Source organism: Eulemur rufifrons, chromosome 17 (assembly GCF_041146395.1).
Source record: "Eulemur rufifrons isolate Redbay chromosome 17, OSU_ERuf_1, whole genome shotgun sequence".
In the NCBI taxonomy this organism is placed as follows: domain Eukaryota; kingdom Metazoa; phylum Chordata; class Mammalia; order Primates; family Lemuridae; genus Eulemur; species Eulemur rufifrons.
The window spans coordinates 42,461,421-42,474,896 of NC_090999.1; the positions used below are offsets into that span (position 1 = coordinate 42,461,421).

The 13,476-nt window shown below is 35.0% G+C and overlaps 1 protein-coding gene across 1 annotated transcript in view; it reads right to left on the bottom strand.

Annotated features, from left to right (window-relative positions):
- The window catches only part of ADAMTS6 (ADAM metallopeptidase with thrombospondin type 1 motif 6), a 261,874-nt gene that overhangs the window by 34,443 nt on the left and 213,955 nt on the right, over positions 1–13,476 (bottom strand). The window lies entirely within an intron of this gene.

The following is a 13,476-nucleotide window of genomic DNA, read 5'->3' on the forward strand; positions in this document are numbered from 1 at the left end:
CAAATAACTTACTGGTAAAATGTCTCAGAGTATGTATTGTTTTCACTCCCTCCCAATCCCTAGAATAAGCCAAACGATTCAGTTTATGAGATGACAACAGTTTGGAATTTTTTAACTATTAAACTTTAGATTTTTGAGGAAAGAATGATTCACATCAGGCATAGCTGTGATCCATTCACAGATGTTCCATGATATTCATCAGATATCTCCCCATTGTGTCATTCCAGTGGGCAGATAACTAAATCCATGTGGTCCACCTAGACAGATATCTCTACCATTAGTCATGGGATTCAACTACCAACTGCAACAGTGGCTCAGATTATCCATGCACCCTGGTTCAGTATTTTGCTTCTATCCGGAAGATTAGGCAGTTGTTTTTGTAAGTTAGCATGGTTATTTTTTAAAAGTCATTCAAATATGACTATAGTTGAAACAAGAACAATTGGTATTCAATACAGTATCTTGGTTGTTTCTCAAAAAGGGCTAAACATTTTCAGCACTACAAAATACAACTGATTTTGATTTATTTCAGTAGTAGAAACATTAATTCAGTTTATATAGGTCAAGATAAGATTCTACCTTCTTTAAATTAACCCTAGAAATGTTCAGCCATAATACATTCATTTTCAAAAGTAGCCTTTCATGCAAAAGCAAGGCTCCTGCAATTTGAATCATAGATGAGATATGCGTTAGTAGAGGTGAGATTTATATTTCATTTTAAGATAAATTCTAGCTATGTATATGTCTTGAAAAAAAATTGCTACTTAACCCTTATTGTTAAAAATATACAGAACCACAAAGAACAAAATAAAAATTACCCAAAGTCCCATATCTTTGTTCTAAATCTTTATTTTCAGGGATATTTTGGTATTTGGTAGGGTCCAGTAATTAGTTTAAAATTTATATACATACACAAAGTAAAACTGCCAGTTGAATGTAGTTGGCAGGTCATTCATTCATTCACTCATTCAGTCATTCAGTCATTCAACACACCATAGTTACTAAACATACGGGACTGTGCTTCTTAATGAGATATTGGGCTACGTGCTAAGAATTACAAACTGACTTAATTTTGGTCATGCTTTTCAGACTTCTTAAAAATTAGGAATTAAGAGTATTTTGGAGTTCATTTCAGCTTCCATAGTTTCGGAATTTTTTTATGAAAAATTAAAAGTCTTTGAATAGAGAGTTAAACTTGCTCTATATTTTATGAAGATGCATTTTTTCTTGCATTCATCTTTTGTTGATTTTCTTCTAGAATGTTATATTAGACAACATGGTATTTCACACTCAAGAATTGACTGTACCAGTAATCTATTCCAAATCTTCCTACAACATTGTACTATCTTTCTCCAAAAGCATACAAATCTTCCAACTTTTACTCCCACACTTGGCAGGTTCACAGATTTTTTTTTTTTCAAGTCAGTAGCAACAGGGTAACTCTGTAAACCAATGTACCTAAATGGATGGGTTTTTAAAACACATATTTTCAAATTAAGAAAAATGCAGCAATTTAGCTTTAGAAAGTAGAAAATACGGGTCAACTGGAAATAATATAAACTAAGTCAACAAGAGAAATGATTGTGTTTATATTCTTTTTATATGATCAAGTCTCTTGTACATAACTTGTTTTAAAGTATCTGTAAAACATTGCTAAGAAGTTGATTTCAAGGCCTGTTGGGAATAATTACATCTAGTTACATAAAACCCCTATGCTTTCAAATCTAAAGACTTATAGTTTATAACCAAAAACATAAAATTTCCACATGAACAGTCAGTGTGCACCTAATTGAAAATAAAATTCTAGTGGCTTAGTGTCCATATCCCCTGGAGATAGGCAGATGTTCTGCAAAATTTAATCAGCCAAATTTAAGACTGCTGCAATTATATTTTATTCTTAAACACCTAAAGTTACTGGCATGCAAACTCTGTATACCTGTTTCTTTATTAAATGCAATCCTTCTTCCTTGCTTAAAAAAAAAAACTAATGGCTTCATTTTACAAAAGTTAAGTACAAAGATGCTATCGTCAATACATATTTACTTTAAATCCTCTAGAAAAGCTTTATCTTGTCTAGAGATTTTTGCTTATCTTTTGATTCTCTGGTATTAAAGAATCAAATATGATGGTCCTTAACATGGAAATGCAACCCTCGCTTTTTGTCTGTAAGTTAAAATTTGTCAGATACTATATTTAATTCTGTGCTAATAGTTAAAAGTTAAAAGATCTATTTGCTCACCAAAGGTTCTCTTATGCAATGGGGAGGAAGAAATACCAAACTCGAACCACTGCTCTGGTTATACACCAAGAAATGCCTTTTAATGGCATTTTGAAACAGCATATACCACAGGAATATCAGCAAGAAGTCCACCAAATGGCAACCGAGTCCCAGGTGGACTCCTTCATCTGCTGTTCTTACTGTCAGAGGTGGTGATGGTCCAAGTGAGGAACCTGTACAGTCCCAGTCTGAGCAAAGACTCCAGAGGCCGCAGCTCCTCTTCATTTCTTACCTCCTTTCCAGTCCCTCTACCGCCTTTATAAGCCACCCTCATGTGTTCCCATCTTTCTCTTCTTTTAGAGATTTAAATTATTTTATAAACTCATTTATAACACAATATTTGGCAATATATTGTTTTTCTCAGGGCAGTTCATCATTTTAAAAGTAGTAGGGGGATACTAAATGCACAAAAATTACCACTTGAATTTAACTTTAACATGTAAGGGTGACTATGTGTTAAACCAAGAAGGATGGGACTCAGGGTGCTTAAAGGCATGAGAAAGACTTTCTTGGCCTTCTCAAATCTACTCATAAGCCCCATTTCAGTCCTAGACCACTCAGTTGATAAATGGGCAATATATAACCACATGAGTGAGTCAATAAGGAAAAGAAAGAGGGGTATAAATGTATCCTTGGGATTGATAGGCTAACCAACCTCTAGATAACTTAATCTAGTGGCACAGCACATTTTAACTACCCAAGAATCAGTTTTCTGAAGAGAAAAGGGGAAAAAGTTAAAAAGTCAGAGCTTATACTAAAAATGTGGCTGGTGGCTAAGGCAACAATTTGCTTAACCACAGCATCCAAAGTAGCTAGCAACCAAGACAACACTATATAACCACAGTATACAGAACATATGGCCAGCAATATTAATTTAATCTAAACCCTTAGTGCAGATAGCATCCAAAGAGTAACAAGTGCCAGGAAAAAAAATGTCTCTCTGCTCTGCCTTTCACTGCTGGAATCTGGCTTTTGTGCCGTGTGATTATTGGCCAAACACAAACATTTGCAGGGCAGAGCAAAGCCCATCTGCCTTGGATCTAACAGCTGGCACCCAAGGTACCCACTCAGCTCCACCCATATGGTTCCTTCTTCTGAAGAATCTCCTGCTAGTTTTTATCTTTCAAAGCCTTCTCTTCTCTGCCTTTCCCTCTGTCCTAAGCAAAACTAGATATCATGAGAAAATATTAGATGATCAAAAGGAAAATGTGGCTCTAAAAATATTGTATTTTTCTACAGCAACTATGTTTAGTGATGGTAAGGCAGGATGGAGCATATATATTCTGAGTTTCTTTGAAATCATACTACCCCTTGGAGGGAATTCCTACTACTCATTAGATATTAGCAGTAATCTCTTCCATGAAAAGTGTCTAATTTAGTTTAACTCATTGAGTTCCTACTACGTCTAAGGCATGGTTTTTCATTATTATAAGGGAGAAAGTGAGTAAGCTAGTCTTGACCTCAATGAGATTACATTAAAGTGGGAGTCGGGTGGGATAAGGCAAGTATTATATTCCATGATGGAAAATATCTAATAAAATGGTGCATTTTTTGGTCTAATGTTTTTAGTTTTACAGTTCCCCTATTTTGTTATTTTGCTGTCTGATTTCTCTTTCCCAGATCCTCACTGATCTGAAAAACTCATAACCAAATGACTGTGATATCACTCCCCTTTCACTTTATCTTGTTCCTATGTTTTTAATCACTCCAACTTCAGCCACATTTGTTACCTCTTTTTGAGTTCTAGGTGGTTTAGGTAAATGACCTGAGGCAAGCTTTCATTCTCCTTTGTAAAATGAGACAATCAAATAAGATAATTTCTAACATTTCTTCCAGATCCAAAATTCTATAAAAGTTGTCTCCTCTTCTCTCCTTCCACATTCCACTCATTCAACATTTTTTTCCACCACTTCTCCTTTCCTTCTCTATCTGCTTTTTCCCTCTACTCTACACAATAAAAAGTCTAGAAAACAGGGATCTTTTACTTTGCATTTGGTTTTGTAGCCTTGTTTCAGTGCCTTGAGTCCTTACCAGTGTGAGGTACACATCAAAGGAGTTAGACATGTCAAGATGCAGAATACTAACTAGAAATAGGAATTTATGAAAGCCAAGTGTCCTAATATAAAGAATTAAATCATATTATACTAGAAAGTAATTTACATGATCTTTAGTAGGATTTTGTTTTAGATATTTTATTTAAAATTATAATGGAGTGAACAATGTTAAGAGTACAAGGCCTTGAGCTTCTTTCACACAATGTGATGTACTAATAGAGAGGTTTTTCTTTTAAACATATATAAAATCTCTTTCTCAGGATGAAAGAGTAAATATTTCAGATTTGAGTTAAAATAAGGATACAATCATAAACAACTTGTATAGCTTTTAGACTACAATCTTCATTTTCTTCAAGTAAAAATAGAAATAGTAATATCATAAGGTCCTGTAAAGTAGGGATGATGATGCTTACCGTTATAAAAGGCTTTATTTTTTCCCTAAAAGATTTTATGCATACTACCTTGTAAAGATGTATAATGTTTTGATTGTTAAAAATGCTACTTTGAACAGAATTTTTGTGATGCAAAACATGACCAGTGATACATAGATCATTAATACAATAGGAATGCACTCAAACTTTGGTTTCAGCCTTACCTAAGTTTTTCAGTGACTAAATATGTATCCAAACCCTGTTCATGTTAAGGAAGAATATAATCACTAAAACAATAGAAATGATGAAAGAGGAAGAAAAGCAGCATTAGGGGGAATGTTTTGGGTTAGCAGAGATTTCTTGCTTTTGGCTATAAATCTTAACAGGGAAAATGCAACCCACAATATGAACAAGTAAACAGTGAAAAATGTCAAGATTATCAAAATAACCCTTCCTATGTAAGACTTTTTACAAGAAGTTAGAAAGTTTAAATTATACTGAAAATATACAGGAGAAATCAAAAAAATTTTAAAGTGGATTTTATAGGGGAAGCCATAAGCTTAAGGAAAACGACAAATGAAAATTATTTGTATATTTGTTATATACAAACAAATGAATAAACACATTCACTCCTGGAAGTGTGAACCAACCATGAGCATGAGTTTGCATAGAAGACTCACTCTTTAATCTCAAGGGGCCTGTTGTATAAGAAGTAAGCCAAGTGAAATGCAATATTTTAGGAGCTGTGATGTTCACAGTTGCCCTGCTACGATGTCTGGTACAACTAATTCCATATTTTAAAGAGCACTATCCCCTCCGAGCATTGAAAATAACCTTTATGGAAGGAACTGTGGGAGACTGAATAGGGGAATGTTAAGGTCAATGCAGTGACATGCCATTGTCTAGTCCTATAACTATTTTATTTTTCAAACACCAAAGTGAAAATCAGGGACTAATGATGAACAAAGCTGAATGCAAATCTTCACTCTTTCTAAACTTGTCACTTTTTATAGGAGATTTGTATTATTAAAAATATCTCAGTGATCCACTTTATGCGTAAGTTTGGCATATATAGGAATCAAATGTAAAAGGATCTTCATAGTTTCAAATGATAATAGTACATTGTACAGCCCTACACAGAAAATATCTTTCACAGGAAAGTTTTCTTAAAAACTAATTATGTTTCTTTAAATGGAAATAAATGGCATTGAGTGAAGTGCTTTTAACTATTCAAACTAAAGTTTCCATCTGTAATCTTTTACTTAACCTCTGAAAGTAACTTTTGGATGGTAACCCCTAAGTAAAAAATAGGCAAATTTAGTTATAAGATTCAATCTTTGGCCTGGCGCGGTGGCTCACGCCTGTAATCCTAGCACTCTGGGAGGCCGAGGCAGGTGGATAGCTCAAGGTCAGGAGTTCGAGACCAGCCTGAGCAAGAGCGAGACCCCCGTCTCTACTAAAAATAGAAAGAAATTATCTGGACAACTAAAAACTATATATAGAAAAAAAAAATTAGCCGGGCATGGTGGCGCGTGCCTGTAGTCTCAGCTACTCGGGAGGCTGAGGCAGTAGGATGGCTTGAGCCCAGGAGTTTGAGGTTGCTGTGAGCTAGGCTGACGCCATGGCACTCACTCTAGCCCGGGTAACAGAGCGAGACTCTGTCTCAAAAAAAAAAAAAAAAAAAAAAGATTCAATCTTTATGTCTTTCACACCTTAATTTCATTCAAGTCTATTTTGAATCTCAAAAGACAAACAACCCCCCCCCAAATGTTGTTTTCCTCTGCTCCATTTTGGGACCCCTCTGCTTTGAGTTTCTGTGAAAGTTACAGTATATGTGTCCTTTGTAAGCTGCAATACAAGTGTTAGTCATCATTTTTCTTATAATTTTTATAAAATTTAAGTCTAAAACACTTGTTTGAAGCACATTCTGTTAATTCACTAATAATGTGAACTGATCTTTGAGTGATATTAAATGTGTTAGATAGACATCTTAGAATTGCAAAGAAATTAAAAGGATATCTGTGAAAATGTAAAGCATTTGCTTCTGTTTCATCTGGTACTTTGAGAACTGTTCTCTTTTTGTCAGGTATTAGTACTGGCCTAAAGATTGCATTATATTTTTTTCTAATAATTACTTCTTAAAAACAATTAAAATTCTTATTTTAGAATGGACTTACTATATTTTCAAGTGCACATTATGCTTGTGTTCTATCATTCTTAAAGACAATAAAATATATGACATGAACATATAATGTATAACAATATAGAAATATCCAACTTTTTTAAAGAGGCCAAGGCTATCTGCATGATGGGCTCATTAAAATAATCTGAAAATTGTGTTACTAATAAATAGAATAGTATAGATTATTACATAAACGTGCTTGCTGCAAGAAGAAATTACTATCAGGGACTCTTTGAAATATCTAGTTCCTTCTTTCCTTCCTTTTTTTTTTTTTTTTTTTTGCTTTAATCACCCACCAATCTTTTTTTTTTAATTGTTACTACCAGGTGAAAAACACCCACCAATCTTATACTGAACTAACAGAGATAGAGGAAGGAAACATGTTCAGGAGTATATATAAAAAGCAATACAGATATGAAAGAGAAATTTACCTATTATTCAAGATCTCTAGTTCCTTAACTGGAAGTGCAGATGTCTCATTTTTAAATTCTGAACATCTTCAGGGCCCTGAATAGTAAGCTTATATGCATTTTTTCCTCTTATAAAATTAAATTCAACATCTATTGAAAGGAAGAGAGGTGACCATTTTATCCAACTTTAATGACATTCATTTTACCTTAAATCAGAGATTCTCAAACTTTTTTGGTTCACAGTACCCTTAGTGTCTCAATTGTTTTACAGCATCTTCTAGGCAGACAAAAATGTCCAAGTTTTGCTTATTAAAGAGTTAGGTCCAAATAACTTAATTGTAATAATTTGTATAGTGTAAGATCAATGTCATTATGTTTCCCTTGAAAATGTACAATATTCTGCAGTGTCCCTGTGAGTCTGCTACAGTGCCCTTGGGCATCTTGGTACACTTTGAAAAACATGACTCTAAAACAGGAAAATCCAAAATAGTAGTTGGAAACCATATAAAGCATCTTAAAAATCTCAAAGAGTAGGAACGAGCTCCAATATGTATAAGAATCTAGATGAGTCAGGTATAAACACAAAAAGTAAAATATAAAGAATTTGTCCTAGCTCAGAAGAAACACATAAAATATCTTTTATGTTTATATGCTATTCACACACACACAGACAGACACTCACAAATTAGGCTGAAAATGACACCCAGAGAAGAAAAATAATAATAAACAAAAAGTATCAAACATACAAAAGAAATTAAATAGACCATATAAATGTAAGAGAAAATATAATGACAGAATTTTAAATAGTCAATAACAATTGATCAGAAACATTCTTATATAACCACATAGTATATGTAAAACAAAATCTGTGCTCTTTGACCTTCAACCAAATTCAAAATTGTCTCTAACAATAAACCTGTCTCCTTCCTTCTCCTCCTCCTCAATCTAAGTGTGGCTTCAACTTATCTTTTTTCCTCTGAGCTGCAAAGCAGTGTTTAGCAGAGAGATGCCTCTGTTTATTAGCAGAAACCTGACCAAATTGAGTTCTTTGGTATGCAATTTTTGTATTTCTACATAAAGGGGAAGAAAGAAAACCCTAGAAAAAACAATTTGGAGATGTGTGTTAGTAATGCTTCCAGAGGTATTTGCAACTGAATGTTAATTTTTTGAAGACTGCAACTTTCAATTAGCCTCAAAGGCAGTACTTCTCAACCTTGGCTGTACATTAGAATTACCTAGGGATTTTTTCAAAACCTGATGCCCAGGCCACACCTCTAACCAATTAAACAAAACTCAAGTATCATAATTGTTTAAAGTTCTCCTAGGGATTCCAATGTGTCCCCAAAGTTAAGAACCATTGATCTAGGGAAAGCATTTGAAAAAATAAAATTTCAAGCTAGCAAAGGAGATATTTATAAGTGGGAATATATCATGTTTCTCTATTGAGATTGCCAACTGTTGCTTTGTTCAAGGTAAAGGACCATTTTTATTGTGTGAGAAAATGCTACATGAAAAAGATCACTAGAGACTCAATGGCTAGGTCTTGATTTCAGCAAGTTACTTTACTTGAATTCTATTTACAAAATAGGAATAATAATAGCAATGCCTATCCCATGCAGCTGAGGATGATCAAATGAAATAGGATACCAGAAAATGTTTTTTATAAACTGTACAATTTTATTTATTAAATCATAGCTGAGCAGTAGAACCACCTGTCATTAAAAAGACTAGTAATAATGTGTGTTCTAAATGTAATATGGATTATTACCTAAAAGGCTTTGTTTAAATAGGCCTCTACTTTAGGAAATCTATGTGTCCAGCCCAGAGTTTCTCCAAGTATGGTTCTTGAACTAGTAGCACCAGTATTACTTGAAAACTTGTTAGAAATGTAACTTATTGGAGCCTAACCCAGCCCCACTGAATCAGAAACTGGAGGCAGAATCTAGCAATGTGTGTTTTAAAAAGCGTTCCAGATAATTCTAATGCATGCTTACATTTGAGAACTACACATCTAGAAAAACATCAGTAAAAAGAGAGTATATGTGACTAAAATCAAAGGATGAATATACAATTATTTGTTATTTGAAACTTTAAAAGTCATCATGCAAAGGTACACTGACATAAATTACTATAAAAAAAAACTAAAGCTTTGTTTTAAAAAACAACACAACTTTCACTACCCAGCTAACCTTTATTAATTAACACATTATTACAATCACTAGTCTAATGGTAGTATATAAATGTGGGAGTCAGATAAGTTACAGAGTACACAATACTTTGGGTGAGGAATAAAGAAACAAACTCTAGTAGGAGTAACAATTGTTCTGAAAATAGTCAAGTTTTTGAGCTTGGGTTTCTCTCTGAGGAAAAGTCCCAGCTCTATCTTAAAAATCACATTTATCCTGAAGACACGCCCCATAGCATCTCAATGTTCCTAATCAGGCTAAGGAAGTGTTTCATCACTGACTCAGAGAAAAGACCGTTACTTGGACTGAATCACCAATGTTTCCTGTAGCATTAGATTTGTCACTGGGTCTGCTAAGCAACAGAAAAACAGTCCCAACATTCTTATCTTAGAAGATCTTATAAGAGAAAGCTATCATTATTGCTCCCAAACTCAATCAAAGAATCTGTGGCCTTCTGATTTCAAGATTGTTCTTTCTTAAGTACCAGAGGAGGCAACAAAAGCTTCATCATTCTCTGCTGCCCCCCTTTTAATGAAAGGATTTGTTCTGTAAAATTTTATTTTATTTTATTTTATTTTTTTTTGAGACAGAGTCTCGCTTTGTTGCCCAGGCTAGAGTGAATGCCGTGGCGTCAGCCTAGCTCACAGCAACCTCAGACTCCTGGGCTTAAGCAATCCTACTGCCTCAGCCTCCCGAGTAGCTGGGACTACAGGCATGCGCCACTATGTCCAGCTAATTTTTTCTATATAGATTTTTAGTTGGCCATATAATTTCTTTCTATTTTTAGTAGAGATGGGGGTCTCACTCTTGCTCAGGCTGGTCTCGAACTCCTGACCTCGAGCGATCCACCCGCCTCGGTCTCCCAGAGTGCTAGGATTACAGGCGTGAGCTACCGCACCCAGCCTTGTTCTATAAAATTTGTATTCAGTCAAAAGGCTGCACTCAAAGATCCAGAAGGCCACATGTGGCCTCAAGGCCCAGGTTCCCCGCCCTAGTATTTTAATAAAACATGCAGGTCAGTTAACAGGTGAGAACATTAAAGAATCTTGTGAGACTGCCATTGAAAATTCTTTGAGATCTTTCTTGTTTACTCTTTTCCACTTAAAAGAATTTTGACTGTCTCAAGACACCCAGCACTTCCCTGGAGAGATGAAAGTGGAGTATCCCAATTAAGAAATGAATTAAGTATTCATCCTTACTTTCCAAGTGAAAACTAGCAAGAAATGACTTTTTCATGAAAGATTTCTTAACTGCAGATGAAGTTCCATTTACTGTTATGGAGATGATGATTCTGGCTCTCTCTTTGATGAAGGTCCTGAGCCCTAAGGGACTTTACTTTCCTCAATGATAAGCTCCCTGCATTTAAAGAACCTGGAGTTAAACGTGTAGATAAAACAACTTCAATAATTCAACTGTACTCTGTATTCTAGAAAATATTTTCCACTTATCCAAATTAAAGAAAACAAAACAGAGGAGCTTGGTTTTACTTACCCATGCTAATTAAAATTATATCATCTCTCCTTGGCAATATATTTGCCCTATCCTATAGCAGTTACAAACTCACTGTTCTTTCCCACACTGGAAAGAACAAGCACAGATGTATAATTGCCAAAATTCCTTTCACACCTTCACTTGCCTATAAACATTTATTGAGCACCTAATATGTTCCAGATATTGATCTAGGTGCAAAATGAGTCTAAAAAATGCATAGACTTCAGTGATGAGGACATGGATTCTATGTGTCTAGAGTGCTAGGTTTCAGTTTATTTGTCAGCCAAGAACAGTGGTACACAAACTTGAGCAAGCAGCAGAATCACTTGAAATGCTTGCTAAAACAGAGGTTGCTGGGCCCTCTTGGAGAGTTTCTATTCAGTAGGTTTGAAATGGGGCCCCTACTTTAGCATTTCTAACAAGTTCCTATGTGATGTTGATGCCACTGGTCCAGGGACTATGCTTTGAGAACCACTTACCAAGAAAAATGGTAGCTCTTCATGCCATGCCTGCCAACTTTCAAGCACTGTATATCTCTATTCCAAAGAAGGTAATGGTCTCATGAATGCTCATAATCACTTACAACCAAGCAGAAGTCAAGTTCCCAGAACCACTTCAAACAACTAAGGTCAGCAGCTCCAGAATTAAAGAAAGAAGTATAAATAACAAGGAAGAGAAAACTGTCCTTCCAGGGGCTTTTCTCCCTCCCTGTTTTTCTTTGCGTTCTCCTCTATCACAAGAAATCAATTCTATTTTTCAATATAAGGATTATGGAAAAGAATAACATTCATCTAGATTTCTCACTTTTTTACTTCAATAAAATTATAGTTTTTCTTCCAAATCCAGCTATGATCTTTTCTTTTTTTGTTACACTATTTCCTTTCTGAATAAATAGAATCATAGGGTTGAAGGAACATTGAAAATTCACTTAATCCCTCCTTGGCCTCAGACAAGACTGTGTCTAAACCATCCCCAAATATAGCAATTTCAGCACAAAGAAGAACAGGCACTAAGAACTTCCCATTCAACATTCTGTCACATACTTGAAGATACTAATATGCTTCCCTGTAGCCTTTTTTTTCTCTAAGCAAATCAACCTCAATTTTAGACCTTCCTCATTAGATTTCCTAAACTTTAAATTATTTTGACTCTTCTTTAGAATTTTTTCTCATCTTACCTCAAAGTCTGACTTATACATGTTATGTTCTAATGAAGACTTTTTGTTTGTATATGGAAAGGGGAAAGTTAATTTATTGATTGAACAAAAGGAATTTAATTGGAACAAAAAAAGATATATAAATGCCACTAAAATATAATGTAATGGCATTCACTTGATCAGTTAGTTGCAAATATCTTTTGTTCATTAAAAGAAATGGTAATGCCCTATGGTTTTTAAAACCTTACATTATAAATCACCAGCCATTTCACACATAAAATGGATGGTAACTAGAGATCTTTTAAGATGTCACAAATTATACAGAACCGTGTTTCATGACACTTCACACAGGAGAGAACTTTAATATATTATTATTCATTTGCTTTTTTGTTTTTTCATATTATATAGTCTTTACTATTAAAATTGGAGTTGTAGGTAATCAATGATTTAATTTCGTATGAGACCAAAAATACTGAATTGATTATATGATAATCATTTCTCTGAAAATAATTTCTCTGATTCAAGCCTCGAGAATCGGAGTTGTTTAGAAATTCAGTGAATACAATGGAGTCTAAGAGACATCATATGTGTCTGCACAGTTTAGAAAGGGAGTGTAGGTAATACACTGGATGACTCACTTTATTCTGATTTTGCCCATTCTAGATATCACTAATCAAAATTTAATCTTTGCTTTTGGAATGGTGGGGTGCTCTAGTCCAGCCCTAGGCCTGAGAGATAGGTTTGTTTCCTTGCCTATTGGGATCAAGGTGTACGGTGGAGGCGATGCATTTAGTCTCCAGAGAGAAGGAAGATGCTGCTTGCACAGCACTTCTACTCACCAGTCCATGCAGCAGCAAGGGTGTTGGCTTTGAAGGAAGCCAACTGTCCTGCTCTCCCAGCCAGAGGTAAAGAATTGCATTGGTGGCCACTAGAGGGAGGAGGATTAGGAATAGAGTAAATTGTAGGGAAAAGGCACCCATGAAAAACGCACATGGGACAACCAACACATCACCAACCACCGCCTAGCAGCTACCTCTCTTAGGGACTATAATGGGGTCAGTGTACATCATCACTCAGAGACCCAGACACCAGTCATTGTAGCATCCCAGTATATAGCCCCTTAACTTTGATGGCTGGCGACGGGAGTTTGAATAGGATTGTGGGAAACACACAAGCACACAAACACAAACACACAAGCACACTAGACATACATTCTCATCCCCCATTACAAGAAGTTGCATCTGTGATGTCTGATTCTTGCTCATTTTCTTATTTAAAACTCTTGATGTTCTTTACCAAGAATGCGTTCACGAAAAGCAAATAGCCCACCTTCAAGATAGTCTTGGGA